The following is a 15,221-nucleotide window of genomic DNA, read 5'->3' on the forward strand; positions in this document are numbered from 1 at the left end:
AGAGATAGGTGTTTGGGAAGATCAGCTTCCCCCACCAGTACCGAAGGTCCAGGACAGCAGAGATTTTTTTTTTTTTCTTCCCACCATTATATTCTCTGCTGTATATCCAGTGCCTAGCACCTGGCACATGGGGGCCAAACGGTGTTTGACAAAGTAACAAACAGTTGTTGAATAAAGCCTGACCTCACTGAGTCGCAACAATTACCAAATGGTATTCAAAGCAGTCTGCAAACTAAAAAGCATCATAAGATGCAAACAATTATCATTTTTATTGCTGACGTACCTCGCTCAAAAACAACTTTTTATATCCGTACTGAAGAGAATTAGGGCAAAACCTAAGCCGAATTAATCTTCCGTGTCTCTGTGATCCCAGGCTCTTTGCCCGTCTCTCCAGCAGCACGTTTTCTTACAGCTAACGCTGTTTTCTAAGTGCTCTGAATTCTTACGGCAACTCAAGAAAGCAGGTACTCGAAGTGGACCCATTTTACACATGGGGAAACGAGGCCGGAGATTAAGAAACGTGCTCAAGGCTGCGCGGCTTCTAAGCAGCTGACGACAGCTGAGTTTCAGTCTGACTTGTAGCAGACAGTTGTATGCAACAGCACAGAAAATGATGATACTCCCATGCTGAATTCAGCATCACAGCAGAATCAGACAAACACCCAGATTTTTTTTAAATGTCTAGACAGGCCTTGTTTGAAATACAATTTATACCAGGTGTTGAAGAAAGAACACAACACATAACTTTTAGTATTTCCCCTTTTGGTCATTTGTACCGGGGAAAGAAAAGAACAAGCCATATATGTTCAATGATGGTCACTGCAAGATTTCTTTTAAGAGCAACACTGGACAGATAGAAAGCATCCATAATGGGGTAATTAAGTAAAATTCGGAAATATATAGTCAACATAATAAAAACGGTAAATATCCAGGACTCTGTACAGTGCTTATGTTAAGTGAATAAGAGCAGAATTTCATCTCTGCTAATCAAAACTGGGTTATCATGGTATAGACCGGGTCAGGGTAGGAACACGGGCAGGAAGAAGGGTAGGATTTAGCGGAGTTCAATGATGTGGCTGAATTATTTTTATTTGCTCATTTAAATCTTCTAAGCGTAAGAAATCACACTTCTTCATGCTCCAAATCCCCAGTCTGCATTTCGTTATTCTTTATAAAAGCTAACCACCCAAACTGCGCCAATATTAAAATAAAGGGGGGAAAACCCTATCGTCAATGCAATATGCTGGGGAAAAAACATTTTAAAGTCAAATAGTATCTAAAAATCACATCGAGGTCCTCCCTCAACCTCTGCTGGGTGAGCTCTGGGTGGAAAAAAAAAAAAAAAACCGGCCAGAGAAGAACAGAAATGGTCCGCGACTAGCAAGGCCAGTCAACTTAGAATCAGGGGCTGTGTCAGACCAGGGGCCGGAGGCTCGTTTTCTGAACCGCCGGTCCCATAATTAGGGCTCGACTCCCACAGGCGCCCGGAGCTGGGTCACCCGGGGCCGCGCGCCGGGCCCGAGCCCCGCGGGCCCCGCGAAGGAGAGGAGGGAGGGAGGGAGGAGGGGGCGGCTGCGGGCGCGAGCCCGGGGTCGCCCCGCCGTATCCCCCCGCCCAGCCGCCGCCCCGGGACCGCGCGACCCGTCCGCCAGCCGGCGCCGCGGGGCTCCCCGCCCCTTGCACCTGCGCCCCGCACTGCCGGAGCCCGCCGGTCCGCGCCGCCACTCGTCGCTGGCTCCCGCCCGCCTACCTGGCCCCGACCCCAGCCCCGGCCCCGCCGCAGCCTCGGCTGCCGAAGGAAGAAAGCGCCGGCTCTCCAGGCGGCTTCTCTAGGAGCAAAATGGCGACTCCATGCGCAAGAACGGCGTCCACGGCGACTGCGAGGCCTGTGGGCGGGGCAGAGGGCGGGGCCGGGAGCCGGGATTGCGGAGGCACCTGGCTCGCTGGGGCCGTGGGCGGGGCCCACCCGAGGGGAGGAGCGGGGAGGGGGGGCGGGGGAGGTGCAGGCTAGAGAGGTGGGGCCATGCTGGCAAGAGGGGCGGGGAGGTGGACGGGGCTGAGCCTCTTTGGACCCCTGGGATGCGGTGGCTGTGAAAGCAAAGGTGTGGAATTACAAATGTCTGGGTTCAAGTCTTTAGTGGCTTGTAACCTTGGGCAAAGTCACTTCGCCTCTCTGAGCCTCAATTTCCTCATCCGAAAAATGAAAATGACAGTAGCATCTATCTCGTAGGGTTATGAGGATTAAGTGAGATAACACCTGCAGAGCTTTGTAGCTCAGTTCCTGCCATGCAGTAAACAATCAGTTGGTATCATTATTTCCTTTGTTGACCTGTCTTCTTTGATATTTTGTATTTTTTTTATTTTCTTTTTTTTTTTGAAGTTTATTTATTTTTGAGAGAGACAGAGACAGCATGCGAGTGGGTTCAGGCAGAGAGAGAGGGAGGCACAGAATCTGAAGCAGGCTGCAGGCTCCCAGCTGTCAGCACAGAGCCCGATGTGGGGCTCGAACTCATGAACTGTGAGATCATGACCTGAGCTGAAGTCGGACGCTCAACCGACTGAGCCACCCAGGCGCCCCTCTTTTATATTTTTTAAATGTTTGTTTTTATTTTGGAGAGAGAGAGACAGATAGAGGATCCGAAGCAGCTCCTCGCTGACAGCAGAGAACCCGATGCAGGGCTCGTGAGATCATGACCTGAGCCAAAGTCAGTCACTTAACTGACTGAGCCACCCAGGCACCCCAACCTTTCTTCTTTTATTTTGTAAAGGAATTGGTGCTTTTGGTATCCATTGACTGAATTCTTTATAATCTAAATATAACCATATTTATATGGTTTATTTTAATTTTAAATATAATAATAGCAAATGCAGGGGCATCCGGGTGGTTCGGTCATGAAGTTCTGACTCTTGATCTCAGCTCAGGTCTTGATCTCAGCGTCCTGAATTCAAGCCCTGCATTGGGCTCTGCGCTGGGTATGAAGCCTACCTAAACAAACAAACAAACAAACAAACAAACCAAATACATATGTAGCACTTACCCTGTATCAAAACAAGCCCTCTTAAGTCCTTACCATATATTAACCATAATGTATTTAGTCCTCACAAGGGCATGAAGTAGACATTATTGTCTTCTCCATTTTAATACCTATGGGAACTGAAACACCCACACTGAATGACTTGACAAATGACTAAGTGGACGAGAATTGCAATCCAGGAGGCCTGGCACCAAAGTCTGCATTATGCTGATCCCTATACCACATTGCATCTCCAATTCTGCTTTGGATTTTTCACAAGCGTGAGGCATGAAATCATTCATTAAAGGTTGGGCAGCTAGCCAGAAGCAGCCAGCCTCTTATTTTACAATTGGGGAATACAAGCATCTCGATTTATGAGTTATAAATTGTGTGATGCTTCATGAAATGGCGTTAAGACATTTCCTTTGCCTGACAACTTTACAGGGACATACTTCTTGCAAAGGGCGCGACCCGTGAGCCCACTGATACATTCGCGGGACAAAACTGAATCCTCTTCCAGCAGACCATCGTTGGGTTTTCTTCACTTCTCTTGCGCTGCAGTCTAACCCTTGCCCAACCTCACCTGCCTGCTTCGACCAGCCGCATGGGATCCACCTTTCACGTCACGTGTTGCGGTACGAATGGATCGGACCAATCGGGACAGCTCATCCCTCTCAGCTCACTGATTCGCTCCAAGGATAGGCCGCTGAGCCAATGGGAGCCCAAGAGACACAAGCCGGAGCCGCGTGGGTAACTGTGGCTGGTGGCTCGCTTCTTGCTCTGCTTGTCAGGATACCTAGAGGGGAACCACCGGGAAAAAATGCTGATAGAGGAACAGATGGGCCCAGTCGAATTTAGGCTGAGCCTGAAGTCTGGAGTTCCCTGGATTTTCATTTATGGGAGCCAGTAAGTTTCTCCCCTCCACCCTCTTAAGCCAGCGTGAATTGGGTTTCTATCATTCTCAGGGGTCTGCGTGTTCTCCCCCTGTTTGTGTATTGTTTTTTCTCACCAGCCTGGTCCTCCCTCTCCACACTATAGGGTCCTTGCACGTGCTGTTTCTGCCTCCCAGAAGGCACTTCTTCCTGCAGTCCTCTCCCCCTGCATCTCCACACGACTGTCATTTAAAAGCCTTCCCCAAACGGTCCCCTCCCCAACCAAAAAACCTATTTCGTGTACTTTACCTTCACTAAGCCTATCATGATTGCCAATTATTGCTAATCATGCATTTACTTGGATGATTATTTCATAAATATCCCTATCCTAGGCCCCATAGACTGTAAGCCCCATGCGGGCAGGCCGTTTGTGTCTTCTGCTGACCAGTATTTCCCGGTACCCAGAACAGGGTCGAACACAGGTATGGTACTCAAGAAATGTCTCTAAAATGGGTGACCTGAGACTTAGCTCCTTGGTAGAAAGGAGTTGGGCAATAGTACAGAATTATATAGTATTTGCACAACACAAAGAGAATGTTCTGGAAATTTTACAGATCCGCTTTCCTGAGCCAAGTATGGGCTGCTCCCGCATAGCATTGCTTCCAGGCTTCCAGTGAAATGGCTAGTTTGTCTTCAGTTCACCTCACTGCAGGCACTTAGCTTCTAGTTTCCCTTGTCCATCTGCCTTCCATTCTCCAAAGACTCTTTTGAAAGCCCTGGGAGCTGATGTCTCATCTCCCATTCTCATTATCCTTGGGGTTTAGGCCATGGGAGTCAGCTGTGGTGGACATCCGGCCCAGATGACCTACCAGTGACTGCAGCCCCAGTCACCACCTGACTGCAATTGTACGAGAGTCCCTCGAGCGAGAATCACCCAGCTGAGCCCAATCAATCCACAGAACATTGAGCGATAACAATCAACTTTTGTATTAAGTCACTGAGTTTGGAGATGTCTTGTTACACAGCTATGGGTAATGAGAGAGAAAGGAGCAGAGCCAGAATTTGAAGACCGTGGTTGGGCTCCTGGTGGTTCAGTTGGTTAAGTCCCGGACTTCGGCTCAGGTCATGATCTCACAGTTTGTGGGTTCAAGCCCCACATCGGGCTCTGTGCTGACAGCTCGGAGCCTGCTTCAGATTCTGTGTCTCCCTCTCATGCGCGTGCTCTCACTCTCTCTCAAAAATAAGCATTGAAAAAAAAAAAATTTAAAGGCCATGGTCATTCCCACCCTAATGCAGTTTTGGGCTAGTATATTGCTAAGCCTTGATAATCCCTTGCACAGTTGGAGGTTTACTGAGTCTGTATGTATTACAGAAGTGATCAGCTTGCCTGCATCACACTGTTGACCACATTCAAGGGCTGAACTGTTGCACGTAAAATATGAATCAAGACACCCACACCTAAAACATTCCCCCTCAAACTTTTTTTTTTAATGAAACTCTTTTTTAAAGGGAGAGGAAACTTGCTATCGTTTTGGAGAAGTTTTTCAGCAGAGTGGTATAGCAGAAAATACAGGCGTCTCCAAATACATGTTGAAATGAGAACTCAGGGACTTGACCATCAGTCACTAAAACCAGGGTCTGCCTCCTGCCCCCTCATTGCAGAAATGACCCCCAACGGAGAGGTGAGGGCACCTCTCTGAGCCTCAGTTTGCTCACCTGAAAAATGGATACTAACTAAGATTAGTGGCCATATGGGGATTCCGGGTAGGGAATGACTACTCCGAGGGATCCAGGACTAAGAGGCCACCAGAGGAAGCTCTCTGGCAGCTGTCTTTCCACTCTTGCATCGCTGGCCATCAGTGGCTTTGTTTCTTCTCCAAGTGAAGGATGGCAGCTGGTCTGGCTGTGGAAGGCAGCAGGGACCAGGGGCCTGCTCGCTAGTCAAGGGAACTTTGTAAGTTTCCATCATTGAACCCTTTCCCTCATCCTCTGGATTTTCTCCTTTTTCTAGTCCCCCTCCCCCCCAAAATGAAAAAAAACTTCATTATCTTTCATGATTATTAATATTTACATGTAAAAAAAAAATCCAAACACACAAAGAGAAAAAAGTAAAAAGATATTTGCCATTATCTCACCATGGACAGATGATCACACCGACATTTTTTTAATCTCCCTTTTTCACTTAATTTATTGCAGACATAGTTCACGTTAATGAACTTAAGTCAAGGTCATCATCATGTGTACCATGGACTAAACAGCACAGACTTGGCAGAGAAAGACAAATATCCTACGACTTCACTCATATGAGGACTTTAAGACACAAGACAGATGAACATAAGGGAAGGGAAGAAAAAGAATTTAAAAACAGGGAGGGGGACAAAACAGAAGAGACTCTTTTTAAAAAAAATTTTTTAATGTTTATTTTATTATTTTTGAGACAGAGAGAGACAGAGCATGAATGGGGGAGGGGCAGAGAGAGAGGGAGACACAGAATCAGAAGCAGGCTCCAGGCTCTGAGCCATCAGCCCAGAGCCCGATGCGGGGCTCAAACTCACGGACCGCGAGATCATGACCTGAGCCGAAGTCGGACGCTCAACCAACTGAGCCACCCAGGCGCCCCTAGAGACTCTTAAACATAGAGAACAAACTGAGGGTTACGGGAGGGGTTGTGGGAGGGGGGATGGGCTCAATGGGGGAGGGGCGCTAAGGAATCTACTCCTGAAATCACTGTTGCACTAGATGCTAACTAACTTGGATGTAAATTGAAAAATAATAATAAATTAAAAAAAAAAAAAAAAACCAGCATAGACTTGGGACCCAGTCAGCCTATGTCTAAAGTCCTTCTCCTCTGCGATCTTCACCCTTCTATACCTGCTTCCTCAGCTGTAAGAGGGGAATGATCGCAGCGGCTGCCTCATAGGGTTGTCGTGGTGACCAAGTGAGTTATTACCTGGCACGCTGTTGCCAACCACTTTCTGTTCGCTGCAGTTACTCTGCACTACGGTGATATGGATGGACTGTGACGGTCTTAACCCGTCTCTAAAGCTGAGCACTTTTCATTAAGATACACAAGCTGTCTTTGCACCTCTGCCCGAGTGTTTCCTCACAGTCAATTACTCGAGGTAAACTTGTTGGTCCAAGGGTATGCAGTTTTTCAAATTTTGTCCCCAAGAAACTTTGTGCGAATTCACATTCTCGCCAAAAACATGAGGAGTGCCCATTTCTCCTCATCCCCGCTCACACCGAGCACTATCATTTTTGGGTTTTGTTTTTTACTTGGTCCAGTGGATTGTCAATGTTTCCTGGGCTTTTAAAATTACTCGTCCGCATCAAGCTGCCCGTAGCTCCCCTGGCCACCTTGCTAGCTGACCTTCAGCTCCGTTCGTTCACTCCACAAATATTGATTGAGAACCTACCACGTGCCAGGCCCAGTTAGAGAGCAGGGCTGCAGGAAGAGAATGACAAATCACCTACCTCATGAGATGGCCAAGGAGTAGGCGAGCCACTGCATGCTAAGTGTTTAGCAACTGCCTGCTTTAGCCCCCCGGGAAGCTATACTATATAAGTGAGATCTTTATAAATAAACACAGAATAGATATTTTGTAAATGTATAAATGATATTGCATCACTGTATATATAACATTCATTATCATTATACATAAAATGATAATATCAAGTATTATCATTATCATGTTTAGCCACAGGACCTAAGAAGTCACTTCTCTCTCTCCCTCAGTCTGCTCATCTATAAATGTCTGCCCAAGAGAATTTTAAAGGGTTGTTTTGGGGTTTGGGTTTATTTATTTTGAGCGAGAGAGGGGCGCAGGGTGCACAGGGGAGAGGCAGAGAGAGAGAGAGGGAAAGAGAGAATCCCAAACAGGCTCCACACTCTCAGCACAGAACCCGACTCACGAACCGTGAGATCAAGACCTGAGCTGGAATCAGGAGTTGGATGCTTAACTGACTGAGCCACCCAAGTGCCCCCAAAACAGTTGTTTAAACACATACTTGCATACAAATGTGAAAAGCAGGGGTTCTTAAACTGGAATGCCTATCTTAATCAACTGTAGAGATTGTGAAAACACAGAATGCCAGGCCCAGCCCCAGAGTTGCTGATTCAATGAGGTCTGGTGGAACCTGAGCCTCTGCATTTCTAACAAGTGTCCATGGGCTCTCGATGTCTCTGTCCAGCAGTCATGCTCTGATGGCCACTCTCTGGGAGCTCTAAGGATGAAGGAGAGAGTGGATATTGATGAGCTAGTAGCCGTTCCCATCACAGATGGGAAGGGGCCCTGAACCGTGTCCCACAAAGGAGCGCTCACAGCATTAAGACCTTCCAAGGCTTTGCCTTTGCACACTTCCTCCACATCCTCTGTATAAATGTATGAAAATGCATCTGCATATCATGGAAAATTAAACTCTTTGCTATAAAATAAAATTTGGAAGGGTGTTTTATGATGGTGCTTCTGAAATCATTTGGCCATAGATGAGTCCCTCAACCTCTGACTGACTGATTTCTAAGCAATCAGCATTCATCTTACTTTATGGGAAATCCTTACAAAGTGAGAAAATCTAAGCCCCACGTTTTCCACTGTCCTGAAAATTGTATGGACATTAGATTTAATGATGAAGAGGTTGAGTATAATGTTACACTTTGTGGACCTTTAATTAAACATTTATTGGGGCACCTGGATGGCTCAGTCAGTTGAGCGTCGACTTCGGCTCAGGTCATGATCTCATGGTTCGTGGCTTCGAGCCCCGCGTCGGGTTCTGTGCTGACAGCTTGCTCAGAGCCTGGGGCCTGCTTCGGATTCTGTGTCTCCTTCTCTCTCTGCCCCTCCCCTGCTAGCTCTCTGTCTCTCTCTGTCTCTCAAAAATAAATAAACATTTTAGGGGCGCCTGGGTGGCGCAGTCGGTTAAGCGTCCGACTTCAGCCAGGTCACGATCTCGCGGTCCGTGAGTTCGAGCCCCGCGTCAGGCACTGGGCTGATGGCTCAGAGCCTGGAGCCTGTTTCCGATTCTGTGTCTCCCTCTCTCTCTGCCCCTCCCCCGTTCATACTCTGTCTCTCTCTGTCCCAAAAATAAAAATAAACGTTGAAAAAAAAAATAAATAAAATAAACATTTTTAAAAAATTTAAAAAAACACATTTATTAATATTGGTTTTGCAGGGCTTTAAAAAATGTTTTGGATGCAATAAAAAAAAAAAATTAGGTCTTGGGGCACCTGGGTGGCTCAATCGGTTGAGCATCAGACTTCAGCTCAGGGCAGGATCCCGCAGTTCGGGGGTGCAAGCCCCACAAGGGACTCGCTGCTGTCAGCACAGAGTCTGCTTGGATCCTCTGTCCCCCCTCTCTCTGCCCCTCCCCTGCTCTCTCACTCTCTCTCTTAAAAATAAATAAACATAAAAAAATCTAGGTCTCAAATATAAATGAAGGCCCTTGAAATAGTCCTAATCCCTAGACTTGGTGCCAAAGAAGTTTGCCAAACAAAGTGGAAGCTCTCCTAAAGATCCTGGACATGGACCCTGGAGAGGCTCCCCACCTGGAAATCACTGCAGGGCTGTCACAGGGGAGGGAGCAGCTGGGCCCTGTTCCTCACCCAGGCTCCAAACGGAGTCAGGGCAGGAACAGCCAGGAAACCGGTTTCGTCTCAGCCTCAGGAAGCTGGTCAGAGCTGCCAGCACAGGGCCTGTCCTGACCGGGGAGGAGCCACTGGAAATGGCAACAGAGACACCTCTGTAGGTTAGGATGGGCTGGGTTCTGCTGCAGCAACAAATGAGCCCCAAATCATCATTGGTTATATCAACAAAGCGTTCTGATGCCATGTGTCCACCATGGGTCGTCTAGAAGCTCTAATCCACATGGTCCACGCTCCTGCCAGCCTGAAGCCACAACCCCCACGCGGGCCACTGTCCCCCTCCCAGTGGAGAGAAAAAAGAGATCTGTCGCTAATCGTGCATCAACCGTTACTGCTTCTGCTGGGAAATAACATGTGTCACTTCTCCTCACATTGCACAAAGGTACTCTCCTTGACCAAGTTCTCCTCAGGCTCCTCTGAGTTCTCTTTCGACTAGGGCATGACTTTTGGATTTCTGTGCTCCTCTTTGCATTGTCCAATTTGGGCAAGGATCTTGCTGAGTCAGTCTAGCCAGAATCCGCCCTCCTCCCATCACCTCCTTATCTTAAGGGAGTTCCTCAAAGTCCTCCACTGTCATCCGGGCGGTGTCTCATCACCCTGGCCAGCCTCTGGCTAAAATCTCATTTGACCAGAATCCCCTCCTGACGTTTCTTTTCCTAATTTTTCATCCACTGGCCCCACCCTACTCCTTGGTTATAAATCTCACTTTTCTGAATTCTGAATTGAGCCCAGTTTCCCTCCCCCACTGCAAAACCCCACTGCAGTGGTCCCTAGACTTACCCTGATTGACCCTCTTTTTTTTTTTTTTTTTTTTGAGAGACAGAGAAAGATAGAGCATGAGTGGAGGTGGAACAGAGAGAGAGGGAGACACAGAATCCCAAGCAGGCTCCAGGCTCTGAGCCTGACGCGGGGCTCGAACCCAGGGGCCCAGGAACCCACCAACCGGGAGATCATGACCAGGGCGGAAGTCAGATGCTTAACTGACTGGGCCACCCAGGCGCCCCCTGATTGGCCCTCTTGACTAAAGCCCACCTTACCACTCTTAAGCGTCAGAATGAGTCATTTTCCCATTGGCCAGAGGAGGTCACTGACCAATCCTGCCCTGCATAGAAGGGGAGGAGAGTTCTCCAGCAAGTAGCACTGTTCCCTTATGAATAATAATGCCATCCACCACTTTCCTTTGGAAGGGAAACCTGGGACAACCATCTGTAAAGCAGACCCCATCCAGACAGTGGTCTTGTCCATTAGGTCTCATTCAGCCACACATTGGAGAGTGGGAGGGGAAGTCACCTGCCTGAAGTCACAGAGACAGAAAGTGGCAGAGCATTAGAAGCCTCTTCTCCCTCCTCCCTCTTTAACCCCTGTCCCCGTGGTCCTAGAGGGGATGCAGATGTGCTCATTTCTGATTTACACATCGGCTCCTCAAGCCAGTGTGGAAGGTCACCCGACTCGGACTCAGCTGGACTTGGGGGTGGGGCAGTCACAAAATCTCTGTCGGAGCAGCCTGTTTGAGATGAAGGTAACCAGTCTGAGATTCAAACGGCATTGTATGCATGAATCTTGATTAGTTCCTTTTTTAAAAAAATCATTTTTTCCACATCATTTATCTGCAAAGGAACCTCCAATGGCTTCCAACCTCCAACACAGGAGATCCAATCTGATCTCACTGTCCTCTCTCCCAGTCATACTGAAAGACTGGGTCAATTTCCCTTTGGGGTACAAAAATTGAGATCGTATTTTGGGTACCAGGGAAACGACCAACAGTAGCCCTTGGCATCTACTACTGTGCTATGCTCGGCCTGCAGTAAAAACAAATTTAATAATAAAAGTGTCTTTGTGGCACACAGATAAATTACATTTTCCAGTTTCCTTGCAGTGGGGCTGTGTAACCGTGTTCTGGTTATGAAATGTGAGGAGCCGTGATTTGCACTGCGTTCTTGAAGATCTAATTGGGTTTATTAAAGGATTCAGGAATCCAAGAGCATTCCATCTAGCAAGTAGAGGAGACCTCCAAGGAGTTCCATGAAAGGAAAGATTTTTATAGGAGGAGGGTGGGGCAAGAAAGTTACTAGCAAAAGAAAGGATTGTTCTAGGGGTGCCTGGGTTAAGCATCCTCCTCTTGATTTTGGCTCAGGTTATGATCTTGAGGTTTGTAAGTTCGAGCCCCCAAGTTGGGCTCTGTGGTGATAATCTACTTGGGATTCTCTCTCCCTCTCCCTGCCCCTCCCCTGCTCGTGCTCTCGTGTGCTCTCTCTCTCAAAAAAAAAAGTAAATAAATAAACTTAAAAAAAAAAAAAAGAAGATTGTTCCAGGTAAGACCAGAGAGGGGAGGTGGGGGGACAGGGGGGTCTTATGAGGTGGATTACCTCATCTTTCTTTGGGGGGCATGAAAAGAACAGATGAGTTCATTGGTGCTTATCAGAAAATTCCTGGGGCACCGGTGGCTCAGCTGGTTAAGCGTCCAACTCTTTATTTCAGCTCAGGGCATGATCTCATGGTTCGTGAGTTCAAGCCCCACATCAGGCTCTGTGCTAACAGTGCAGAGCCTGCTTGGGATTCTCTCGCTCTCCCTCTCTCTTTGCCCCTCCTCCACTTGCACTCTCTCAAAATAAATAAACATTTAAAAATCTTAAGTTTTCTGGCATGTGGTATTATCTTTCGGTTATGTAAGATATTCTCGTTTAAAGAGGTACATGCTTAAGTATTTACAGGTGAAAAGTTACAAGACCACAGGAGTGGGTTTCAGGTGAGGACTGACCATCAAACTCACTGCGCCCAACGGCTCACCCAGCCTCTTAGAAAAGATAAGGAACAGGAAAAGTGGACTTCACAAACAGCTTTCTTTTGTCCTTAATTTTTGCAATGGGGCGTGTTCTAGCTGTAGGCAAGTTCAACAAAGGGAAGCCACTGGCTCTGGGGTCCCTTGCTAGTCAAGTTGCCCTGTAAAAGTTAAGAGGCTCCTTCCTGTTCTTCCGTAAAGCTACAGTCAATTACACGTTATGCCAGGAATAACAAAACAATACACACACACACACACACACACACACACACACACACACACACACACCCTACCTTCAACCCGCCCCCTCCCTCCCCAAAGGGAAACTTTCCCACATAAGCAAATTGTCCTAGATTCCACTTCAGTCAAGTTTTGTGCCAGAGACCAGATGAGTCCAGGCCCCCATTTTTCTCTCCCCACCACTCGCTTTTCATCCTTAGTGTTGCTTCCACTCCTAGACAGGTCATCAGACGGTGGTTAACAGCTTCTGGAGCTGTCTCCTTCCAGAAAGACATTCAGCAGCCTCTGCCCTCGCATTCGCCGCAAAAGTCCCAGGCTCACTCTGATTGGACAGGCTCGGTCACAGTCCCACCCCTGAGCCAATCAGTTAAGCCAGGGAATATTAGCCCTGATTGGCCTACCCTGAGTCACATGCCCCACACCTGGATCTAGGGTGGAGTCAGCAGGGGCAAAGAGCCCTAGGAATGGAGGCGGGGGAGGGGACGACTGGGTGTGGCTGGATTCTGGAAGGTGGGGTTAGAGGCAGCTGTCGGAGATGAGAGCCGGGAGGGAGTTGACTTGGTGACCAGGTCCCAACCCACTTCAGAGGTCATTTGGATCTTAGTTGGTTCTGAGTACTTCTTCAACCTGTAGGTCCCCACAGTGATTTTTTTGGACACGGTGTGCGCTTGGCTGGTTGGCCGGATTTTTTTTCTTCTCCCCCAAGTATTAATTAACCTGTTTTCCTCGCGCTCAGCCCAGCCCATGTCTGGAGCCAACACTGGCTGGGTGTCGTAGTTCACAAAGTGACCACGAGGTGGAGATAGAGAGGCGAGAAACCTGTCGCTAGTCTTCGGTTTTTGTTTACTTCCTAGTGAAGTATAAAATACATATAGAAAAGTGCATCTTACAGATTCAGTTCAATGAATTCTCACAAACAGAGAAAATGAATGTAACCAGCATTCAATCATCTCAAGAGGCAGAATATGATCAACACCTCGGGAGCCTCCCTCTTGCCTTCTGCCAACCCACTCCTCCCTCCACGTGCAAAGATCACCACTGTCCTGACACAGAGCTCTCTGCTCATCAATCTTTGTTTTGTCATCTACACCCATACAGTCATACCGTATGTGCTCCTTTGGGTCTGGCCTTTTCATTCAACATTCGTTTGTGAGCTTTATCCATGTTGTCATGTGTAGTTGTATTTTTTTTTTAATGTTTATTTATTTTTGAGAGACAGAGTGTCAGTGGGGGAGGGCAGAAAGAGAGAGACACAGAATCGGAAGCAGGCACCAGGCTCTGAGCTGTCAGCGCAGAAGCCGATCTGCGCTTGAACTCAAGAACTGTGAGATCGTGGCCTGAGCCAAAGTCATGCACTTAACCGACTGAGCCACCCAGGCGCCCCAGTTTTATTTTATTTTTTTGTCAAGTAAATGCTACCCCCGAAGAGGGACTCCAAATCACAACCCCGAGATCAAGAGTCACATGCTCCACCGAGTGAGCCCCCCAGACACCCCTGTAGTTGTATTTTTGAATGAACCCAGTTCATTACGGTTCTGTAGTTCCCACATCGCTTGTCCTTGCTGTTGTTGATGGGCGTTTGGGTAATTTCCGGTTTGGGGCCATTACGCGTAGCGCTGTTAAGAATCTTTCACTTCATGGAGATTATATGTATTTTTGTTGGGTGTATACCTGTGAATGAGATTGTTGGACCGTTGGTTATATAAATATTTGTTTAGCATTGGCAGCTACTGCCAAGCTGCCTCCAACACAGTTGAGCTGATTTACATGCCCATCGGTGGTGCAACAGTGTTCCAGTTGCACAGGTATTTTCTGTCTTTTCCACTGTGGCCATTCAAATCTGTTAGGCTTTTTTTTTTTTTTACTTTATTTGTTTATTTTAAGAGAAAGAGAGACCGCGGGGGAGGGGCAGACACAGAGGGAGAGAGAGAGAATCCCAAGCAGGCTCTGCACTGTCAGCGCAGAACCCGGACACGGGGCTCGATCCCTCGAACCACGAGATCAAGACCTAAGCCAAAATCAAGTCGGACATTTAACCGACTGAGCCAACCGAGGCGCCCCTTAACAGCTTTATTAGATATAGCTGATATACTGTAACGTTCACAAGTCAATGATCTTTGGTAAATTTGTGGCGTTGTGTAATCACCATCATGAGCCAAGTATCGAAAATTTCCTTCACTCCAAAAAGATCTCTCCTGTCCTTTTTAGCTTGGGTTTTAACCTCCTTGTTTTCAACAGCCTCAGGCATTTCCTTGGTTCCAGGCACTTGGCTAAGCATATCAGTGATTTTAAAAATCAGTAAGACCTGGTCCTTGCAGCCTAGGGAGAGACAGACATGGAATCCAATTACCGTGATTCAGGGTGAGCACAGAGCACCACGGCATGTGTAGTGACCCAGAAAAGGCTGAGGGATCCCGATTGCACCTGGTGGGGATGACAGGGAAGGAGAATCAGCTTGGCCACCACCTGGGGGAAAATGTCCCTCCAAAGAGGAGCTCAGCTTTCCGGGCCTTGCTTGGCGAACTTTCCCAACCAGGGGCTTGATTAGGGGACTCTGCCCTTTATACCCACGGCTTTCTGGGTTTCAGCTCAAGTCCGCCTCCCCCACTAGACTGAGAGCTCTTAAGGACGAGGGTCTCGGCTCACTCTTTCACTGTTGTCTTTAGGGCTTGACACAA

At 47.8% G+C, this 15,221-nt stretch overlaps 1 protein-coding gene across 4 annotated transcripts in view; it reads right to left on the minus strand.

Annotated features, from left to right (window-relative positions):
• The window catches only part of PRPSAP2 (phosphoribosyl pyrophosphate synthetase associated protein 2), a 48,616-nt gene extending 46,728 nt beyond the window's left edge, over positions 1 to 1,888 (minus strand). For 2 of the 4 annotated variants that reach the window (XR_006714742.1, XM_045487570.1), the window contains exon 1: positions 1,751 to 1,888. The gene's annotated coding sequence lies outside the window, so the exon portion shown is untranslated. The remainder of the gene's footprint in view (positions 1 to 1,750) is intronic. The other 2 variants (XM_045487569.1, XM_045487568.1) reach the window with 1 other exon arrangement.
• Between the last annotated feature and the right edge of the window lie 13,333 nt (positions 1,889 to 15,221).

Source organism: Leopardus geoffroyi, chromosome E1 (genome assembly GCF_018350155.1).
Source record: "Leopardus geoffroyi isolate Oge1 chromosome E1, O.geoffroyi_Oge1_pat1.0, whole genome shotgun sequence".
Taxonomy (NCBI): Eukaryota; Metazoa; Chordata; class Mammalia; order Carnivora; family Felidae; genus Leopardus; species Leopardus geoffroyi.